The 20474-nt window shown below is 43.6% G+C and overlaps 1 long non-coding RNA gene across 1 annotated transcript; it reads left to right on the top strand.

Annotated features, from left to right (window-relative positions):
- Positions 1-2723: 2723 nt before the first annotated feature.
- LOC149450716 (uncharacterized) lies at positions 2724-17857 on the top strand. The gene is made up of 3 exons (XR_016315223.1): positions 2724-2804; positions 17294-17437; positions 17604-17857. It is a non-coding gene; the product is annotated as an uncharacterized LOC149450716 (long non-coding RNA).
- The last annotated feature ends 2617 nt before the right edge of the window (positions 17858-20474 follow it).

Genomic DNA, 20474 nt, shown 5'->3' with positions numbered 1-20474 from the left:
TTCAGGCCTCTTCATTGGCCAGCAGGATATGATCTCACTCCTGCGCATGTGCAAGAGGCCCTCATCCGGGACTTGAAGGAGATGGCGAGCAGGCAGTGAATGTCTCTTCTGAAATAAAAGCCTGCCTACTTGCAGGTTTTTAGAGCAGGACTTCAGTTTGACTTTAAGGACTGATAGTTTAAACCCAGACTGGATCAACAGCCAATAAGATATTAGCAAAGTGGCCCGATACTCCCAAACACATCTTATATTCTTCCCTTATTATCTTTTAAATATTTTGTAAACAGGAAGTGTCCCCTCACTCTGAAAACCATCCAATTGACCTTCTTAAAATAGAACTTAGATAAGAAGGAGGCTAAACATTGCAGTCTACATATTTCCCCAATTTCTTTAAAGAAAAGTATAGTATGTTTTCAGTGAGCACATTTTTCAGATATTATTGCAGTGATACCAGGTAATGGTATAAAACTCTTGGTAGCTCAGTGGGGTTGCTCTCTGTAACTGCTGAGATAAGATATCAGCCACACCTAGGGGAAAATTTACTAAAACTGGTTCACTCAGAATCTGGTGCAGCTGTACATGGTAGCCAATGAGCTTCTAACCTCAGCTTGTTCAATTAAGCTTTGGCAGCTGGAAACTGATTGGTTTCTATGCAGAAGCGCATCTGATGTTTTCACGCTACAACTTTAGTAAATAAACCCCATAGAGTCAATGGGGTTGATTAACTAAAGGCAAATAGACTGTTCTGTTTGCAAAGGAAGTTGCACATTGCAAGGGAATTATCCCCAGAACTTAATAAACGAAGCAAAGCTCTGCAGACGTCAATCAACCAAACATGAGCAAGCAAAAATGCTGTATTTTTATTTTCCTTGCACATGATTGGGTATTCTATTCAAAGTGAAATTTTACAACGTTCACTAAGCTCCAGGGGAAAATTCCTTTGCAAAGTGAACAGCCTTTTGTAAATCACCCCCATGTTTCCAATGGGTTATCCAACTAAAAAACTTGCATTGTAAGAAGGAGCAATAAAGTACAACCATAGTATTTTGCTGCAAAGACACAAGTACAAATGAATACATTTATGTACATCAAGCTGGCTCATACTGTATATAAATAAAAAAAAATGAAATAGACTATAGCATATGCTTCCGGCAAACTTTGAAAACTGTGAGCATATGCCTCTTGAATTATCTATCTTATGTTATTAACTAAAATATAATAATATAGAATTTTCAGTTCCTGACTTATTCCTGTGGAAATAACCATAGATGAACACTATAAAATTCAGCATTTGAGTATTTTTTTATTGATTAAGACAAACAGAGAGCTGCACCAGATACTCCTTCTCTTTTGCGTATTGCCTTCCTCCAAAATTTTCTTTATAGAGTGTTTAATCCCCTATACTGGGAGGCAGGTCCATGCAGAACTCCCTTTTTATGTTTGTCTTGACCAATAAAATGAATTGAAATGCTGGATTTTAAAGAGTGTGGTCATACTTCTTTTTGATGAAACATGAGAGTGAAGAGCCTGGATGAGTCTTGCAGTGGCATTAGTACCCGGTGAGCAGATGGTGAAGGTTTGACCTTTGTAAGGTGAATCAATGGTGGAGAAGGATCTGGGGGTTCTGATAGATCACAAGCTTAATAATGGAATGCAATGCCAAGCTGCGGTTTGTAAAGAGAGCAAAATCCTCTCTTGTATTAAAAGAGGTATAGACTCCAGAGACAGAGATATCATTTAGCCGGTATAAATCAATATTAATACCTCATCTGGAATATGCAGTTCAGTTTTGGGCACCAATTTACAAAAAAAACATTGGGGAACTGGAGAAAGTGCAGAGAATTTATTCTCTCTTGAGGAGATTAAGGGGGGATATGATCAACATGTATAAATACATCAGTGGTTCATATAGTGAACTCGGTGTGGAGTTATTCACCCTCAGGTCATCACAGAGGACAAGGGGGCACTCTTTACATCTGGAGGAAAAGAAATTTAATCTCCAAATACGGAAAGGTTTCTTCACAGTGAGAGATGTGAAAATGTGGAATAGACTCCCTCAGGAGTTGGTTTTGGCCAGCTCCATGGATTGATTTAAAAAAGTCCTGGGTTCTTTCTTAGATACACAGAATATAACTGGATACTAACATTTATAGGTAAAGTTGATCCAGAGAACATCCGATTGCCTCTCGGGGGATCAGGAAGGAATTTTTTGTTCCCTGCAGGAGCAAATTGGATCATGTTTTGCTGGTGTTTTTTTGCCTTCCTCTGGATCAACTGTGGGTGTAGGATTATAACTTTTTTTCTTTTCTTTAATGGTTGAACTGGATGGACTTTTGTCTTTTTTCAGCCAGACTAATGCAGGCCATAGACAGGGAGAAAACCTGCTGGTTTTTTAACAAAAAAACGAAAAATAGGCAGACGTTACCATCAACAGTAAAAAAAATCAGCCGACTTTCTTCCCGTCTACAGCCGACATTTAATTACTTCTGTCCTGCAGAGAACCTGCTATTATATTTGACATTAAAAAAAATTGTGGTTGCAACATTGTATCTATTTGTATCCATTTCAGATACAGATGGGTTTTTTCCGGATACAAATAGATACATTGTTGCAACCGCAATACTTTTTCATGTCAAATATAATAGCGGACTGGAATTCTTCTTCTTTCTCCTCTTCTTCTTTCTCTTCTTCTTTTTCTTTCTTCTTTTTCTTGCAGGTCACGGATTTTTTTTTCCGGCTGAAAAATCGGCCAGTTTTCGACCCATCTATGGCCTGCATTACTATGTAACTATGTAAGCAGTTCGGTAAATATCAATTTCATTTTTCTGAATTTCATTATATTAATTTTTTGTAAATAGTAGGAGCTGTTTTTTTATGTTAATATCCGTGATTGTGTAACATAGAATAACAACAGAGTGTCAAGAGAACTCACTGGGAACAGTGAATATATATTCCAAATATTCTACTGCCTAAAATAATATTAACAGCTCTGCCTGATACATTATGCAGTGTAAGATTAGGAAGATAGTAGCAAACACTGTTTATTTCAGTTACTATTCTACATTACGACACAGGAAATTGCCGTACGTCAAGCTAAAACTGACTTTAGACATTAGAAAGTGGTCACATGGAAAAGCAAGATGTGACTATCAGAAGATTTCTTTTAACAGGCAGATCAATACACATATAAGTGTATTTTTAAACTAAAGGCTGCAGGCTAAATGAGTGTGTCTAACCTCAAACATGTTAAGTATATGTAAACCCTCACCTTGGAAAACAACCCATTCAGTTTAAAAAAGAAAGGAAAGGTAACACATTAAAGTGGTTGTAAAGGCTCAAGGTTTTTTACCTTCATGCATTCTATCCATGATGGTAAAAAAAACCTTCTCTGTGCAGCAGCCCCCTTAATACTCACCTAAGCCCCCTCTTGATTCAGCAATGTGCACTGGAGTCTCGGCTATCCTGGGACTCCCTCTCCTCATTGCTGTCAATCACAGCCAGTGAGCCAATGAGGAGAGAGAGAGGGCAAGGCCGAGCCGCAGCTCTGTTAGTGTGTTAGTGGACAGAGCAGAGGCTGGGCAGTGCACACGCTCAGGTGCCCCCATAGCAAGCTGCTTGCTGCAGTGGAGGCACCCAACAGGAGGAAGGGGCCTGGAGCACGGAGAAGAGGAGGATCCAGGCTGCTCTGATTATAACCACTGAAGAGTGCAGGTAAGTATAGACATGTTTGTTATTTAAAACAAAAAAGAAGGAAGCCTTTAGAATCACTTTATTATATTCATATAAAAAAACATTATAAATACCTTTTTTCACCCTTTTTATAAGTGACCGCATACCCTCTGTTCTCAGCTGCAAATAGCTGGGGAAGGAGAAACAGAAGTGATCTTCCCAGTGAATGGCTGTCCATGGTGTGTTCTACTTAGTGTGGTCAGTTTTTAATAGGAAATAGAAGGACTAACAGGGGCATCAGGTATTTTACACAAAGGAGGCAATACATGAATAGGATACTTTTTCACACAAGTACATGATATGGCAGGTACATATCAAGAATATGAAATGTTGGGTTTAAATCAAATATGTGTAGTGCCCCCCTGACCTCCAGAGGCTGGTGGAGTAACCTTGGAGACAGGAAAGGCTGACATTTTACCTGACAAATGAAATGAGCAACTGAGAAAATTCTGGGATTCTGTCTTTCAAGAGGTTTTATTTCTCATCACACAAGGAGGGAGGGTTAGGGTTTCAGATACCCTGAGCAACACTAAGGCAAGTCAAAGATGGTGTAAATTTCTTTCCTGCAACCCGTGAGATTCACTTGATTCCCCCATCAGCACAGACACTGTTGACAGAAGAATCCCTCCTATGGAGCCATTGTGTGTGTGTGTGTGTGTGTGGGGGGGGGGGGCAGGGAACATGTCCTCGCCAGAGAAGACAGTGATTATTGCTAGTGGCTATACCATCCTCTAGCGATAATCACATGTCAAATAGGGTAGGCTGGTTGTACCCAAGTTAATCAATCTATCACCTTGGGTACATTCAGCCTGTCCATTCATGGTTTGAATCTCGGCTGCTTCCTGCTGAACTGGGTGAGAATTGTCTATGGCCGGCTGTACAGACTTTTCAGGCCCTTGTCCAGCTTCTACACTGTCAGAGCCTTAAAGCCATCCTGGCAACATTGTATCATCTTAGGCAGGTCAACAAACTTCTCTCACTCTGCTTGTGCACATGACTGCACTGACCAATCAGAACTGCTTTGATCCATCCTGGCATTCCTAGGAAAAAAGAAGAACAGCACAGTGTTCAAACCCCAGGACTGCTGCACAGGCTGCATGGATGATGAAACTGTATTACCGGTGGAGGAGAGTGCAGAAGGGACTAGGGGGTGAGGAGGGCGTAGGGCAGATCTGAGCTACATATGGCTCCCAGGTCACATCTGGCCCTTTGTCTGTCCCTGTCCAGCTTGTGATGTCTGTACTGTCAGCATGCTTCTCTGAGCCTGTCAACTACCTCACTGAAAGAGGCATATTGACAGATATCGGTGTGAAGAGCTGCAAGCCTGGACGGAGAGAGTCTGAGCAGCTGATCAGTAGGGAGGCTTGGTTCTGGTGGGAGAGCAATACCTAGGAGACCTTCCAATGTTCTACCGCCACTCTCCTACCTGGAAGTTCTTCCTGCGTTAGCGCCTGCACACTGCAAATCCCAGGAACCATGACTGTTCTTCACTACAGGTCAGGATCTGCAGAAATCCTTGATTTACTGATCTCAGGCTCTCTCCTTCCAGTCATAGTGCCTCCTCACCACCTGATTTAACCCATTATAGGGTTGCTTGCACCCACATACATGCATTGCACAATGTTCCACAACCTTCTGCAATGAATGCATGTGGGTGCATGCAGCCCCATTGAACATATTGAGCGAGTCTGACAAGCAGTGCCGCTTGTCAAATTGTACCCTGAGTTAAAAATGCTATAGCCTCATAGCATTTTGGTTGTGGCATGTGAACAGCCCCATCCAGCTATTATTTTACAGTTCGGGTGACAGTAAAACTGCAGCTCAGCTGTTCATTTTTTACCAACCCCTGACCACCCATCTGAAAGAGACTTATTTGATGAGCAGTTATACCTTTTATTCTTAGTACCAGGGGTTTGTTTTCTGTATGTTTATGTACTCACAGGCCTTCCCAGGTCCAAAGTTAATATTTCAGTTTCTGAAAAGGTGAACTAACCCTTTAAACAGATCCTCTAGCTATTGGTCACATCAAATCAAAAATTTGACAGCTAAATATGTTCAAAGACAATGGTAGACATTCTAGAAAACACTTAAATTCTTGTGTCATTTAATATTAATGCCAAATACAATGTAACATAAAAATGAGGTTAGACTCCCTTTAATATGTCAGCTAATTTGTTTTAAATGACTGTGAGTCAAGGTGACCACCTTATGCAGAAATAATTATCCTCTCCTGCAAGTGCGATAAATGACATGTGGTGTCAATATCAGATGTTGACATTAGCAATGCCTAATAGAAATAGACTGAATGAAAAGAGGCTTCAATTATAAATATTGATTTTATTCCAAAAACAAGCATGATGATTATGAGATCAATCATTCATTTAATTATGGATTAGAGGTCCAGGAAAAACACACAAGAAACTAGGTGCACTGAATAATTCAGCATCAATAACATATGGTTTCTTAAACATTTTCTTTTTATTTATTTCATGTGGTTATCTGCTTGTAAGATATATTCTTTAAAGGCCAGAGAGGTTTAGTTGTCCACCTGCTCATACTCTTCCTGGAGACAGGCCCCTTCCCACTGGGCCCCCTCCCAGGCTCCACACTCCAGCTCCTGCTCTCACATCTTCCACACAAACTCTCCTGCTGCTGAGTAGGCTCAGTCACTCTTAAGGGCTGTCCTGACCCTATCCCAAGCCTCCTGGCTGGGGTTGGTCAGGATCCCTTAAGAGTGCAGACCAGCTCCTCCTCACCCCCACTCACTGAGTTCTAGAGACTTCTCCAGGTCTTTAGATCAGGGGGGAGGTATCAGAGAGCTGATCTGCAGAGCCTCTCAGCCCTGACCCAGATTTCACCCAGTCTGCTACTCAGCCCTCCATTGAACAAAAATAGTCAGCTAGCTCCCCTTAGCTAACTAGGAGGGTGCTACACACCCTTATATAGTTGCCAAAAAAACCTTTAATTTCACCGTTTTCACTGACCTCTTCATGAATCTTGCCAAAATTTTGGGGAAAAAATAGTCACCTTGGCTCATACTGTACATAGGTAATATGTTGTACCCGTAATGCAGATAACATTCCCACTTACCGCATTTTGAATTGTTACAAAATTCAAAACAGCACATTGTACTCCTCTTACTACTGGTGAATGCACATGTTTAGTGATGTTTGTTGGTCCAAAGATCCCATACATAGCCAAGTACCCAACAAACAGTATTGCTGCTTATACAAACATTCTGATATACAGCTAAATGCACAATACTTGTCTCTAGGTTGCATGCAATAATGTTTTCTCCTGAAGTTACTGATAGTAAGTTAACAAAGTTAAAGTGGTATTAAACCCCAAAACAAAAGTATAATATAATATATTGTTGATCAGCAATACCGAAATGTGGGGACTGAATTCATTTTCCCCTTTTTAGGCTTTTTTCCCCATTTATTTTCACCCGGTGATCCATCCACAAACGCACATCCTGTCTTTGGATGTCTCCACTCTGAATGGAGGAGTAATGGGAACGTTTTTGGACAGCGGCATTGTCAGTCTGGGGAGAGGGTAGTGTTAGATGCATTAGCAGAGTTAGATGAACAAATTAAGCTTAACGCCAACTAACACTTTTTTATTCAGTTACAGCAACAGTTTTTCCTTTTGGGATAAAGGATGTACATCAATGAAAAAAAGCTGACTGTAATAAGTGCCCCTGTCAGTGGTAAATGGTTTAACTCAACCCTCTGACGTCTGGACAGCTTGCTCTGTTAACCAGTTTCCTCCCAACCTATAGTCAAATGACAGCGGGGTGAACCTCTCATCCCTCCGGGAGGGTGTCATATGACGTCCTTCCCAGATCACGCTTTGCACGTGCCCTCAGGGCTGCACTGTGCTGAGATCTGTCACCAGCCATGTACCTTGGACAGATCTGTGTACCGGCCCCGTTGCCAGTACCATGTGACCTGCTGTGACCAATCACAGCAGGTCACATGACAGTTGTATACAATGGATGGCTTCCTTTCATGCCATCCATTGTATACGAGTGTATCTAGCTGTGAATGGTTGCAGTGATCACATGCACAGGCTGGACCAGTCGCAGTCCATCTGTGTCATGTGATTAGCCGTGGACAATCACAGCTAATCACAACAAAAAAAGCTGAACGAATCAATTTCATTCAATTAAATGCTTGCTTATAGCAAAGAAATTCTTTGCTATAAGCGATCAAATTGTGTAAAAAAAAAAATACTGATCACTTCCCCAAAGTAGTACAATGTTACTATGGTAACAATATACTACTTTGGTCATAGTGTAATATGAAAAACAAAAGCTTTAAAAAAGATTAAAAAAATTATTAAATTAATTAAAAAATTATCAGTTTTTTTGTTTTCGTACTGTCACCAGTCAGTGTCCCTGATCACCGCCACACCAGTTATATGATGATGTTGTACTGCACTGTACAGTATGTAAAATAAAAATTGTGAAAATAATTTTTTTAATTTCTTAATTTTCCGAAAAATTATGAACAAAAAAATTACAACTTCAAAAAACTTACCATGCCTCTTATGAAATATTGTGGACTGTCTACTTTGCAAAAAGGGGTCATTTGGGGGATATCTGTACTGCTCTGACATTTTTGTACCTCAAGAAATTAGATTGGTACTTCAGGATTGATCAATATTCAGATATATACCATAGTTTGTGAACTCTATAACTTTCCTACAGACTAAATAATAAATACTGATTTGGGTTATTTTCACCAAAGAAATGTAGCAGAATACATCTTGGCCTTATGAAGAACAATTATTTATTTGCAAACTTTTATAACAGAAACAAACAAACGTGCTATTTTTTAAAAAACTTTCGGTCTTTTTTGTTAATTTAGCTAAAAATAAAAACCCCAGTGGTGATTAAATACCACCAAAAGAAAGCTCTAGTTGTGTGATAAAAATTATAACATTTCAGGTTGGGTACCGTGTTGTATGACCGCGCAATTGTCATTCAAAGTGTGAGAGAGCTGAAGCCTGAAAATTGGCCAGGGCAGGGAGGGGGTAAAAATGCCTGGTATTGAAATGGTTAAAGGTGTCTTGGACTAGGTCACTTACAGACCATTTACCGTGATCTACCAGTGAGCCAAATTAATATGAGAATACGTGCACGTGGAAGTAAGACACTGACAATTCGCAGTTTGCCAACTTCCTAAAATTCTGTTTTATTGAGGAACTAACAGTATCATTTATAGGGCATATGATGCAGGCAAAGCATATACATTGATTGGGTGAAAAGTCCACTGGGTTTCTGCGTGTTCTTCCATCCGTGTTGATATCTTCCAATCATTGTCCCCAAAAAGACTCATTCCCTTTTATGGGGGTTGTTTACATTAAAAGATACTTTTCTCCTAATGAGTCACCAAGGGTGAGACTCCGGATGAAGGCGCCATCTTAATTATCATCATTGTTCTGTCAACCTATATCTGATTGTTTACTTAAGAGAGTAAGGAATTTAAAGAGCAAGAAACAGAATGTAGCAAGACTATAAAATTGTCATTTTACTGATCATCTAATAAAACATGGACTGCCAATCACAATCCACTACAATCCCCCCTTAAAATGGCTATTTTATTCCTGACTGTCCCTATGTCTTCTGATGTCCTAACTGCCTGGTGGCCCTCCCTCTGGAACTCTTTTAAGACGCATATAGAGCCCCTGAGTGGCTAATCCATCCCTAGAGTCTCGATACGTCCTGAGAAGGCCACAGTCAGGCACTGTCTTTCCCTGCCTGCTTATAGTTGTCTGTTGGGGGGGGGGATTTGTAGCATTCCCTTTTTTTTTATAAGTCTGAAATATGATGATCAGGGGCCATGGTCTGTAAGGGAGTATAGGATTCCCTTTCTTCACGGGGGAGTTCAACATTGTTATAGTTCAGGAATGTAGGGGAGATCTCGTTCACAGCTTTCCCTATTAGCCTCTTAATGCAAGGGATCACACAGCAGGCGACTATTGCCATTAGAATGATAATACCCAGGATAACCACCCCTGCTTGGGCGAGGGCTTTCTGCCAGCAACTCAGCCATCCAAACCACTGATCCCAGGGATGTGTAATACCAGAGTTTTCCTTAAGTTCATTTGACAGGTCCTCCAACCTCTTGATGGCCAGTGTCACCTTCCCATTTGGGCCTGTGTTATCTGGGATATACGTACAGCAGGTCATGGTCTTTGGTATCATTTTACAGACCCCCCCTTTTTCAGCTAATAACATATCGAGTGTCATACGATTTTGAAAGACCATGTTAGAAGTAGCCTCCAACTGCTCTGCTATCCCCTTTAAGGCATCTCGTGTGTAGTTTACAAATCGTTGTTGATTATAGTAGATGTAGTTTATCCAATCTACATTCTTGTTCTCAGTGATGAAGAGGAATAGGGATTCAAATCCCGCGGCCACCTGGTCTCTGGCCTTGAATTCATCGGGTACCCCCCTTGGGACTCCTATCACATCTATATAGACATGGGGGTCAAAACTCCCTTGCAGGGCACTTCGTTTGTGCTTGGTTGCATGGGGGGGTTTGGGAGGCACCTTAAGTAATGGATCTGAGAGGATGCGCAATGGCATTATGGCATGGAGGCGTGGGGATTGGGAGAAGGGAGAGAATGATTAAGGGGGGCCAACCACTCTTTTGAAAGGTATATATCTTTCAGTTGGAACTCACAATGGTGGATTGTGCCACCTCTGGGGTATAAAACCCCTAGAAGGTAAGTTCCCTGATCTCCCAGACTCTCTATGGTCAGAGTAAGGGGGATGGCTACAGTGAATTGCTTGTTCATTTTTGTGGATCACCTATCTACCTTAGGGGTGGTAAGTGAGTGTCATTCGGGAAATTAGAGATTTTCCATACCGGTCTTTCCGCTCTACTGCACTTTGTGGCTTATACCCCCAAACCGGTCTCGTGTTCCATCCCACTGATCCCCAGTAGCCACAATCTGCTCCCCAAGAATTATCTGTAACACATATATATATTGTGGAGGCAATGGGGACAGGTGTGTTCTTGCACAGGCTATGATTGAAGAAAAATGTTGCTACTTGTGTGTTGGATGAATTATACCAAACCTGGGTGGAGTCACCCTTGTGAGTGATGGCCACTCGTTGGCCCCCTCCCATTTCCACCAAAAAAGGATATGCAACACAATCATTGTGGTGTGGGTGACACGGACAGGGCCTCGTCCTCTGGAGCTGGAACCTTCTTGCAATGTGAGGCGTGTATCCAGGTGGACTTTCCCTCCAACTTCACTGAAGTGGCAGTCACCAGGAGCACCTGGAAAGGACCGTCATATCTGGGTTCCAATGTATGTTTTCGCAGAAACTTTTTGACCAAGACCCAGTCTCCAGGTTGTAAAGTGTGTGTTCCTATGTCCGCCTCAGGATCTGGAATGGAGGAGAATACTTGCACATGGATATTAGTCAACACACGTGTCAAAGATATCACATACTTTGTCAATGAGTCAGACTGCAATTGTAATTGTTGAGGATAGTAGGTACCCAGTCTAGGGGCGGACCCAAACAAAATCTCATAGGGAGACAACCCATGACTTTCCCTTGGTGTGTATCTAACACTGAAAAGAGCAATAGGCAAGCTGTCCGGCCATCCCATGCCTACCTCTTGGGCTATTTTTAACATTCTTGACTTCAGGACCCCATTTAGGCGCTCTACCTTCCCACTACTCTGGGGATGATAGGGTGTGTGAAACGCATGTGTGACCCCCAGAGCCTCCCAGATCTCTTTTGTGACATTGGCAGTAAAAGCCGGTCCCTGATCGCTTTCAACCACCTCGGGCACTCCATATCTGCAGACTATCTCCGTGAGCAGCTTCTTGGCAGTGGTTCTTGCCGTCTGGTTGGTTACTGCGAACGCCTCTGGCCATCCTGAGAACATATCCACCACCACTAGGGCATATTCAAATCGTCCACTTTTTGGCATCTGGATATGATCTATCTGGATCCTCTGAAATGGATATAGTGCCCTGGCCAGATGTTTGCTTGGAGGTTTCTCAGGTCTTCCAGGATTGCACTTGGCACATACAACACAAGACTTACAGAATCTGTCTGTGTAAGCCGTAAATCCGGGTGCCACATAGTATTTACTGATCAAAGAGTTCATTAGCATCTTGGACAGATGTGACGCTCCATGTGCCCACTGCACTGTTGCCGGATATAAGGATCTGGGAAGCAAAACCTTCTTCCCCACCACCCACAATCCTTTGTCCTCAACTGCTCCTTTCTGCATCCATTCCTTCCTTTCTTCTTCTGAAGCATTATCCTGGGCTTCCTGGAGTTGGTTGTCCTTGGTCTGATGAATTAGCACAGGCATCATCTCACTGCACATCTCTTCATCCTCTTCCTGCTCCCTGACCGCAGCTTGCTTAGCAGCCATGTCTGCCAGATGATTTCCTTTTGCTTCCATAGTGGTCAATTTACAGTGGGCCTTCACCTTCAGTATGGCCACTTGGGCTGGTAGTAAGAGTGCTTCCATAAGGCGGTTGATCGCCTTTCCATGCTTTACAGGAGTCCCAGCTGCCGTGAAAAAGCCCCTCATTTTCCAGATTAGGCCAAAATCAAGTACAACCCCCAGTGCATATCTGGAGTCCGTGTAAATGTTAGCTGTCTTTCCTTTTGTTAATTCACAGGCTTTGGTGAGGGCCCTTAGTTCAGCCTCTTGTGCAGACATAAAAGGTGGAAGAGGTCTAGCTTGCAGTACCATTGTGTCGGTAGTCACAGCATATCCAGTGTGGTAATTGCCAGCATTATCTGCAAAGCGGGATCCATCCACAAAAAGTATTAGGTCAGGATTTGATAGGGGCGTATCATGGACTGTTGGTAGGTGTGTAGTTTCTGCCTGCATAAGTTCCAAACAGTCATGTGCCATATCCTCTGGTGCCATGTCTTCAGTGTCTTCTTCTGTTTCTTCTACCTCCCCCCCGGAGGAGGGAGAAGAGTTGCAGGGTTTATCTGGGTACATCTGACCAGGATAACATGATCAGGCAGGAGGAGGGAGCCTTGTAGTCGCAGATGTCTGGCAGCAGATAGATGTTTGGGTTGGGTTTGATTCAATATTGCAGTGATGTCATGGAGGGCCAGAAGTGTGAGTGGATGTCCTAAGACCAAATCTGCCGTCTTATCCAGGAGAAGATGGACAGCAAAAACAGCCCTCAGACAGGAGGGACCACCCCGTGCAACTGGGTCCAGCCTGCTGGAATAATAGCCTAGAGACCAGAGGTGACCTCCGTAGCGTTGTACCAGGACTCCTGTTGCATGACCCTGCCTCTCAGCCACAAAAAATTTGAAGGGCTCATCGTAATCCGGAAGGCCTAATGCAGGTGCAGTGGAAATGGCCTTTCTCAGGCGATGGAAGTCAAGTACAGCTTTTTCTGTCAGGAAGAAGGGTTCAGATTTCAGGGCATCATAAAGGGATTGCATCAAGATGGAGGCTTCTGGGATCCAGGAACGACAATAGGAAACCAACCCTATGAAAACATGCAGGGCTTTTGGTCCCTGAGATATTGGGACATTCTGGATAGCCCGTACTCTATCCGGCATGAGGTGACGAGTGGCTTGGGAAATGCAATGTCCCAAAAAAAATGACAGAAGTTTGGCACCACTGTAACTTGTCCTTTGAAACCTTGCAGCCCTGTTCAGCCAGGTGATGGCATTGCAGACTCTTCCCACCCTTCTGAAATATCCTGGTTTTTCACAGTTGAAACAAACAAGTGGGTTTCTTCTGGAGACCTGCTCTCCAGCCGACAACATGAGTGGTGTCGGCTTCCGGGCCACCTGGGCCGCTTCCAGACATTTTGCCACCAGCAGTATATCCAGGTGGAGGGTACGGTACTCTGGACGGGCAGTGATCAAACCCTTGCGAACAGACTCCTTTAGTCCTGATACAAATGCAGAGGCCAGAATTTGAGTATGTACCTTGTAATGGACACTGAATCCCAGGTCTGTAAACACCTGTGTTAGTCTGGTATGGAACTTTTCCACCGACTCAGTCTTGTCTTGGGTAATGTCCTGCAATGTGGTGGCCTGGTCCGCCAGTCTCTCTCTGGCCCACTGCTGCAACTGGTCACAGAAAGAAATTCCCGAGGCATAAGTGGTGTCCTCATTTGGCTTTACTCTGGTGAGATCCTTTTCCATTATTGGCCAATATGCATCCCCAGCCTTGATCTCACACAGACTGACCAAATCCCTCCAGGCTGTGGAATAGGTCTTGTGGATCTGGGCTATGCGCCGGTAAAAAGGCATCGGGTGTTTCTCCGGATCTGGACTGCGGCCCTCCAGGGGTGGGCGGTCCCGTTGGGGGGCAGATGGAGCCGGCATCATCTGCCTGTGTGACCTGGCGATCCGCCGTGGCTGCTGTCACTTCTTGAGCACATCCTCTTCTGTCTGGCAGAGAGGTAGGGGTCACCACATCTGTAAAATTCCAGCCCGGCCATTCTGTGGGTGTCTTCAGTTTAACTTGGTCTGAAGCCTCTGTTCGTTTTGGTGGTGGTGGTACTACAGGCATTAGGGGTGTGTGGAGGGCCGAAGGTGATTGGGAGCCAGAGACAGTAAGCACTGGGCAAAGGCTGGGCAAAGGGGGGGCAGCTGGCATGAGGTGTGTATGGTGTATCGGTGTACTAAGCCCAGAGTCAACATGGCTTCCGGTGGCCTCACTGGGCGCCGCCATCTTTGAAGAGGGCGGAAGCGGAAGCGGAAGGGGCGGGGCCGGGGGAGGAAATGAAGGTGACTGAGTTGGAAGCATCGGATGTTGCATAGTCAGCTTCCGGTCACATCCCTTGCACATCTCCTCCCACCCCGGATTCTTAACTGAACACCCCTTACATATCCGGAGGTTCTGACTACACGGTATGCAAAAATCTGGACTCTCGGGGTGGGGCCTTCCTGTATTTCCACATGCCTCGCACCTCCAGGACGGGCCATCATCATAGGGGGGCGGCGCCTTGCCGGGCGCATCTCCTTTCCTGTAATATACATATACAACTCCACCGTCCTGATTCAGTTTTTGCTCCACCCACCCCTCCTGATGTAGGGCGCGGGCCACATTAAACCAAGTTTCTGCTGTCTTTAACATGTCATGCTTCATTAGAAGCCCTCTTTCTCTTCTCTTTACACAGCTTTCTCAACTTTTTTACATACTCTAGTCCCTCTCTCTCCTCCACCAGTTCACAAGCAAACGAACTGTTCTCTGGCTTTATAAGTTTCTGTCCCATTTTGTTTTACTTCCCTCCCGGGGACCCTAAGGTGGTCCCCAAAGCCGTCACTCTGTTCTGAAAGTGCTGTGTCGTGAGACAGTGTAAGCAGAACCCGCGCAGCACTTCACCCCCTTCTTCTCCTCCAGTAACTTCCCTATTTGTCAGCTACACTGAGAATAATGTACATTAACCCTGTAAACCAATATATCAGGAGCTACGATTGTCACTGTACTACTACTACTTTCACCAATCCTCACTCTTTCGTGGTGTACACCAAACATTAATCCACATACACAGTGTGATCATGACATAGTATTTCAGACACGCCTGTCGGGAGTAAAATGTTTTTTTTTTTTTTTTTAGTTTTCTTTTTCCCAAACAAGCCAATCCCTGGCTGTGGTTTTTTTCCCCCGTGTCGCCATTACTGCGACTACGAGATCCCCTCGTCAGTCACCATCACTGCGACTGCGAGTTCCCGGCACCCTCTCTCAAATCAGGGTGTATCCTGTCCACTCCTGACGAGGAATATTTTGCCGTAATTCTCCCCTCCCTCACAGGCGCATCAACAACAACCCAACCAATCACACTGGTACACACAGACAACACAAAAGACAAGACATATCACACTGGTAGATGAAGTTACACTGACAGGTGGGTTCAAAGGAGCCCCGGGCAAGTATACCTGTCATTTTGCTGATCAACGGACAGCCAGACGGGTGAGTAGTCCTGCTGGGCAATTCCAGACTACGCAGGTAAGAAATTATTAGACATAAAAATTCACTTACCACTTTCGGAGGTGATCAGTCTCCGCGTCTGGAATGCTCCACGGTCCCCCTCATCCACTCTGGGTTGGCTGATCCCGTGTTCAGAACCCGGGCCCCACGTTGGGCGCCAAATGTCTTGGACTAGGTCACTTACAGACCATTTACCGTGATCTACCAATGAGCCAAATTAATATGAGAATACGTGCACGTGGAAGTAAGACACTGACAATTCGCAGTTTGCCAACTTCCTAAAATTCTGTTTTATTGAGGAACTAACAGTATCATTTATAGGGAATATGATGCAGGCAAAGCATATACATTGATTGGGTGAAAAGTCCACTGGGTTTCTGCGTGTTCTTCCATCCGTGTTGATATCTTCCAATCATTGTCCCCAAAAAGACTCATTCCCTTTTATGGGGGTTGTTTACATTAAAAGATACTTTTCTCCTAATGAGTCACCAAGGGTGAGACTCCGGATGAAGGCGCCATCTTAATTATCATCATTGTTCTGTCAACCTATATCTGATTGTTTACTTAAGAGAGTAAGGAATTTAAAGAGCAAGAAACAGAATGTAGCAAGACTATAAAATTGTCATTTTACTGATCATCTGATAAAACGTGGACTGTCAATCACAATCCACTACAAAGGAAGTTGAGAAATAATAGGTGAAAATATAGGAAAAGAAGTCTAAAAATAGAATTGAATGCAGCATACTTAAGAATTTATAAACTGCAATATATGACATTTTTGGTTTTGGGTTTAATACTGCTTTAACTTTGTTAACTTACTATCTGCAACTTTAGGTGAAAACATCCATGGAGACAAAAACTGTGCATTTAACAAAGAAGTGTACTTAGTTAACAACATGTGAGTAGTTTGTCTGGCTTGTTCACAGACTTCTCAGGACTCAAAAAGAACATTGGGGAACTGGGGAAAGTACAGAGGCAAGGGCAACAAAACTGATAAGAGGCATGGAGGAGCTCAGCTATGAGGAAAGATTAGAGGAACTGAATTTATTCTCTGTTGAGAAGAGGAGATTAGGGGGGATATGATCACCATGTATAAATACATCAGTGGTTCATATAGTGAACTCGGTGTAGAGCTATTCACCCTGAGGTCATCACAGAGGACAAGGGGGCACTCTTTACATCTGGAGGAAAAGAAATTTAATCTCCAATTACGGAAAGGTTTCTTCACAGTGAGAGCTGTGAAAATGTGGAATAGACTCCCTCAAGAGTTGGTTCTGGCCAGCTCAGTGGATTGCTTTAAAAAAGTCCTGGATTCTTTCCTAGATACACAGAATATAAATGGATAATAACATTTATAGGTAACGTTGATCCAGGGAAAATCTGATTGTCTCTTGGGAGATCAGGAAGGAATTTTTTTTCCCTGCAGGAGCAAATTGTTTCATGCTTTTCTGGGTTTTTTTTTGCCTTCCTCTGGATCAATAGTGGGTATAGGAGTATAACTTTTTTTTATGGTTGAACTGGATGGACTTTTGTCTTTTTTCAGTCAGACTAAGTACGTAACTATGTGACTCCATATCCTTTCATTGTTCTCTTATCCTGTGCAGTGCATCCTCGCCCTCCACCTAGAGTGACATTTGCAATGGACAGTAAGAGAACACAATTCGCTCATTTATCCAGATTGGTAGTGTTCTTGGATTGACAAAATGTCAGCGAACACCATGGACTTCAGGAAAACCGTGCCCAAGCCTGTGAGGATTCATTTCGGATTCATTCGTTAAGTCATTTTCGTCATTTCGTTTCATCACATTTGTTCTATTAGAATGATTTGTTTTCAGAATTCATTTTGTATATTTGGATTCGTTTTTTTTATATTTGTTGTTCTGAACTGATTAGTATTTTCCAAAATTGTTTCAGAAAATTCGGATTCATTTGTTATCCTGGATGGTTCAACTATTATGGCTCGGTTATGTGACTTCCAGTGCAACTTGGCATTGTGATTTGCTTGAGATTTCGATGCAACTTAGTTACAACTTTGACGCCGTGCCTTCAATGCGACTTGCTTGCAACTTCCATGTGACTTGCTTGCAACTTTGATGTTTTGCAATTTTGGTTTCAGCCAATCATGACAATACAGAGTGTGCCACATATTATTGAACTTATAAAACTATCTGAAGTCAAATTAAATGAATAAATATGAATTAATTGTTTGTTTTCATTATCATTTATTTTGAATTTGTTGAAATTAATTTCTGTTGTAGGTGGGAGGGCTCCAGAAGCCCTGACCTGTTGGAGTCTCCCAGCCTGTCCTGAGGTAACCTCACTACCTCACTCCCCAGGCTGACTCATCCCCAGGCTGCTACTCAACCTCTATCTAAAAAAACATCCTAACTAACCTGGAGGGCAATACACAAACAAACCCCAATAAGAACTTTATAGTTATGGGGTGTTTTTATGTATATTTACCCATAAATCATAGTCTTCACTGATATTACAGCTGGTTTGAAAATATTTTACAAACAGACATTCCCAAACCTCCCTTTCCTTTTTTTGTATCTTCTATCTTATCTGAAAAAAAAAAACAACATTCCAACTTCATTACCCAGTCATGACTTTCATCCAACTCCACTTCTGTTACTCAAACAAAGGTTCTTGAACTAAGTGAAAAAAAAACACAAAAAACCCCACAGTAACACGTACACATTGTGCATAAAACATGAGCGACAAGCCTTTCTGCACTTAAATTAATCAAGATTTAGTTATCCTAAAAGTCTCTCTGCAACATAAAAGAGCTAGCAGTCATTTTCATTTTTTTACATTTATATAAAAGATCAAGTACAGATCTACACGTAAAAGTAAAAAAATGAAATATAATTAAGATAACTTTTATTCATGAAGCTAATTTCACACTCTAAAAACTACATTGAAAAAACAAATAAAAAAGTAAATTGAATTTGACTTTCCAATAACAGCAATGCTGAGAGGAAACTACACTGGCACAGTTCCCAGTTGTTTTAATAAGTTAGCTAAATCTACAAATAGGTTGTAAAGGGTAAAATGTCATTTCTTGAAAGCCCATACCTCCATCCTCAGATTCTTATCTTTTTCATGTCCCTGCAACCCTGTTTACAGTGTAAGCTTTGTGTGGGTCTATGCCAAAGCTTGCACATTATTATTATTATATTATTATACAGTATTTATAAAGCGCCAATAGTTCACTCAGCGCTGTACATTACAAAGGGGGACAGAACATGTAACAGAACAATACCAATACAATGCAAAACATGAGGGGATTGAGGGCCCTGCTCTTTCAAGCTTACAATCTAGGAGGGAGGGGATGGTGGCACAGGAGGAGATAGCTGTGGGGGATGGAGTGGTAGGAAGAGTGGAGGAGGTCGGCAAGTTAGCAGGGGGTGGGGTAGGCTTCCCTGAAGAGATGGGTTTTCAGGGTGCGCCTAAAGGAGAGGAGAGTAGGTGATAATCTGATGGGTTGGGGCAGGGAGTTCCAGAGGATGGGTGACACCCTGGAGAAGTCCTGGAGGCGGGCATGGGAGGAGGAGACCAGGGAACTAGAGAGAAGGAGGTCTTGTGAGGAGCGGAGTGTGCGTGCTGGGCGGTACTTGGATATTAGGTCAGTGATGTAGTTCGGGGCAGTATGGTGGACAGCTTTGTACGTCAGTGTTAGGATTTTGAATTTGATCCGTTGCGCAATCGGAAGCCAGTGGAGGGATTGGCAGAGGGGGGTGGCGGAAATGGAGCGGTTGGAAAGGTGAGTCTGGCAGCCGTATTCAGGATCGACTGAAGCTGGGATAGCCAGCGGCGAGGCAGGCCAGTGAGGAGGGAGTTGCAGTAGTCGAGTCGTTATATGATGAGGGAGTGGATGAGCTGTCTAGTGGTTTCTGGGGTTAGGAACTTGCGTATTTTGGCAATGTTGCGGAGGTGGAGTCTGCATGAGTTAGTTAAAGATTGGACTTGGGGCTGGAAGGATAGGTTGGAGTCCAGAATGACACCAAGTACTCTGGCCTGCGGGGCGGGTTTGATGGTGGCGTTGTTGGATGTGATGGAGAAGTCAATGGTGGGTGGTGTTCGGGCTGGGGGGAAGACAAGAAACTCGGTTTTGGAGAGGTTCAGTTTAAGGAAGTGGAGCGACATCCAGTCTGATATGTCGCTCAGTAGGTGTGTGATTCGGGCAGAGACCGAGGGGGGGAGGTGGGGGGTTGAGAGATAGATTTGTGTGTCGTCGGCATAGAGGTGGTAGTTGAAGCCGTGGGAGTGTATGAGTTGGCCAAGGGAGGAGGTGTAGATGGGGAAGAGAAGTAGCCCAAGGACAGAGCCTTGAGGGACCCCAACAGAGAGGGGGAGTGAGGGGGAGGTGGTAGCATTATAGGTAACGCTGAAGGAGCGTTGTGACAGGTAGGATGAGAGCCAGGAGAGAGCAGAATCTCTGAGGCCGAGGGAGTGTAGTTTTTTGAGGAGGAGGGGGTGGTCGACTGTGTCGAAGGCCGCAGAGAGGTCAAGGAGTAGGAGCACTGAATAGTGGCCATTAGCTTTGGCGGTTAGCAGGTCGTTGGAGAGTTTGAGTAAGGCGGTTTCGGTGGAGTGTAGGGGACGGAAACCGGACTGTAGGGGATCGAGGAGGTGGTTGTCATTGAGGTGAGAGCATAGGCGGGTGTAGACGAGGCGCTTGAGGAGTTTAGATGTAAAGGGGAGCAGGGTGATGGGTCTGAGGTTGTTCGGGTCATTGGGGTCCAGGGAGGGCTTTTTAAGTATGGGGTGATGTGTGCATGT

The sequence above is a fragment of the Staurois parvus genome, unplaced genomic scaffold (genome assembly GCF_062004578.1).
Source record: "Staurois parvus isolate SC_StPar_1 unplaced genomic scaffold, SC_StPar_1.0 ptg000564l, whole genome shotgun sequence".
NCBI lineage: Eukaryota > Metazoa > Chordata > Amphibia > Anura > Ranidae > Staurois > Staurois parvus.
Note: the sequence above shows the minus strand (reverse complement) of the source record. Positions and strands in the feature narration are given on the sequence as shown.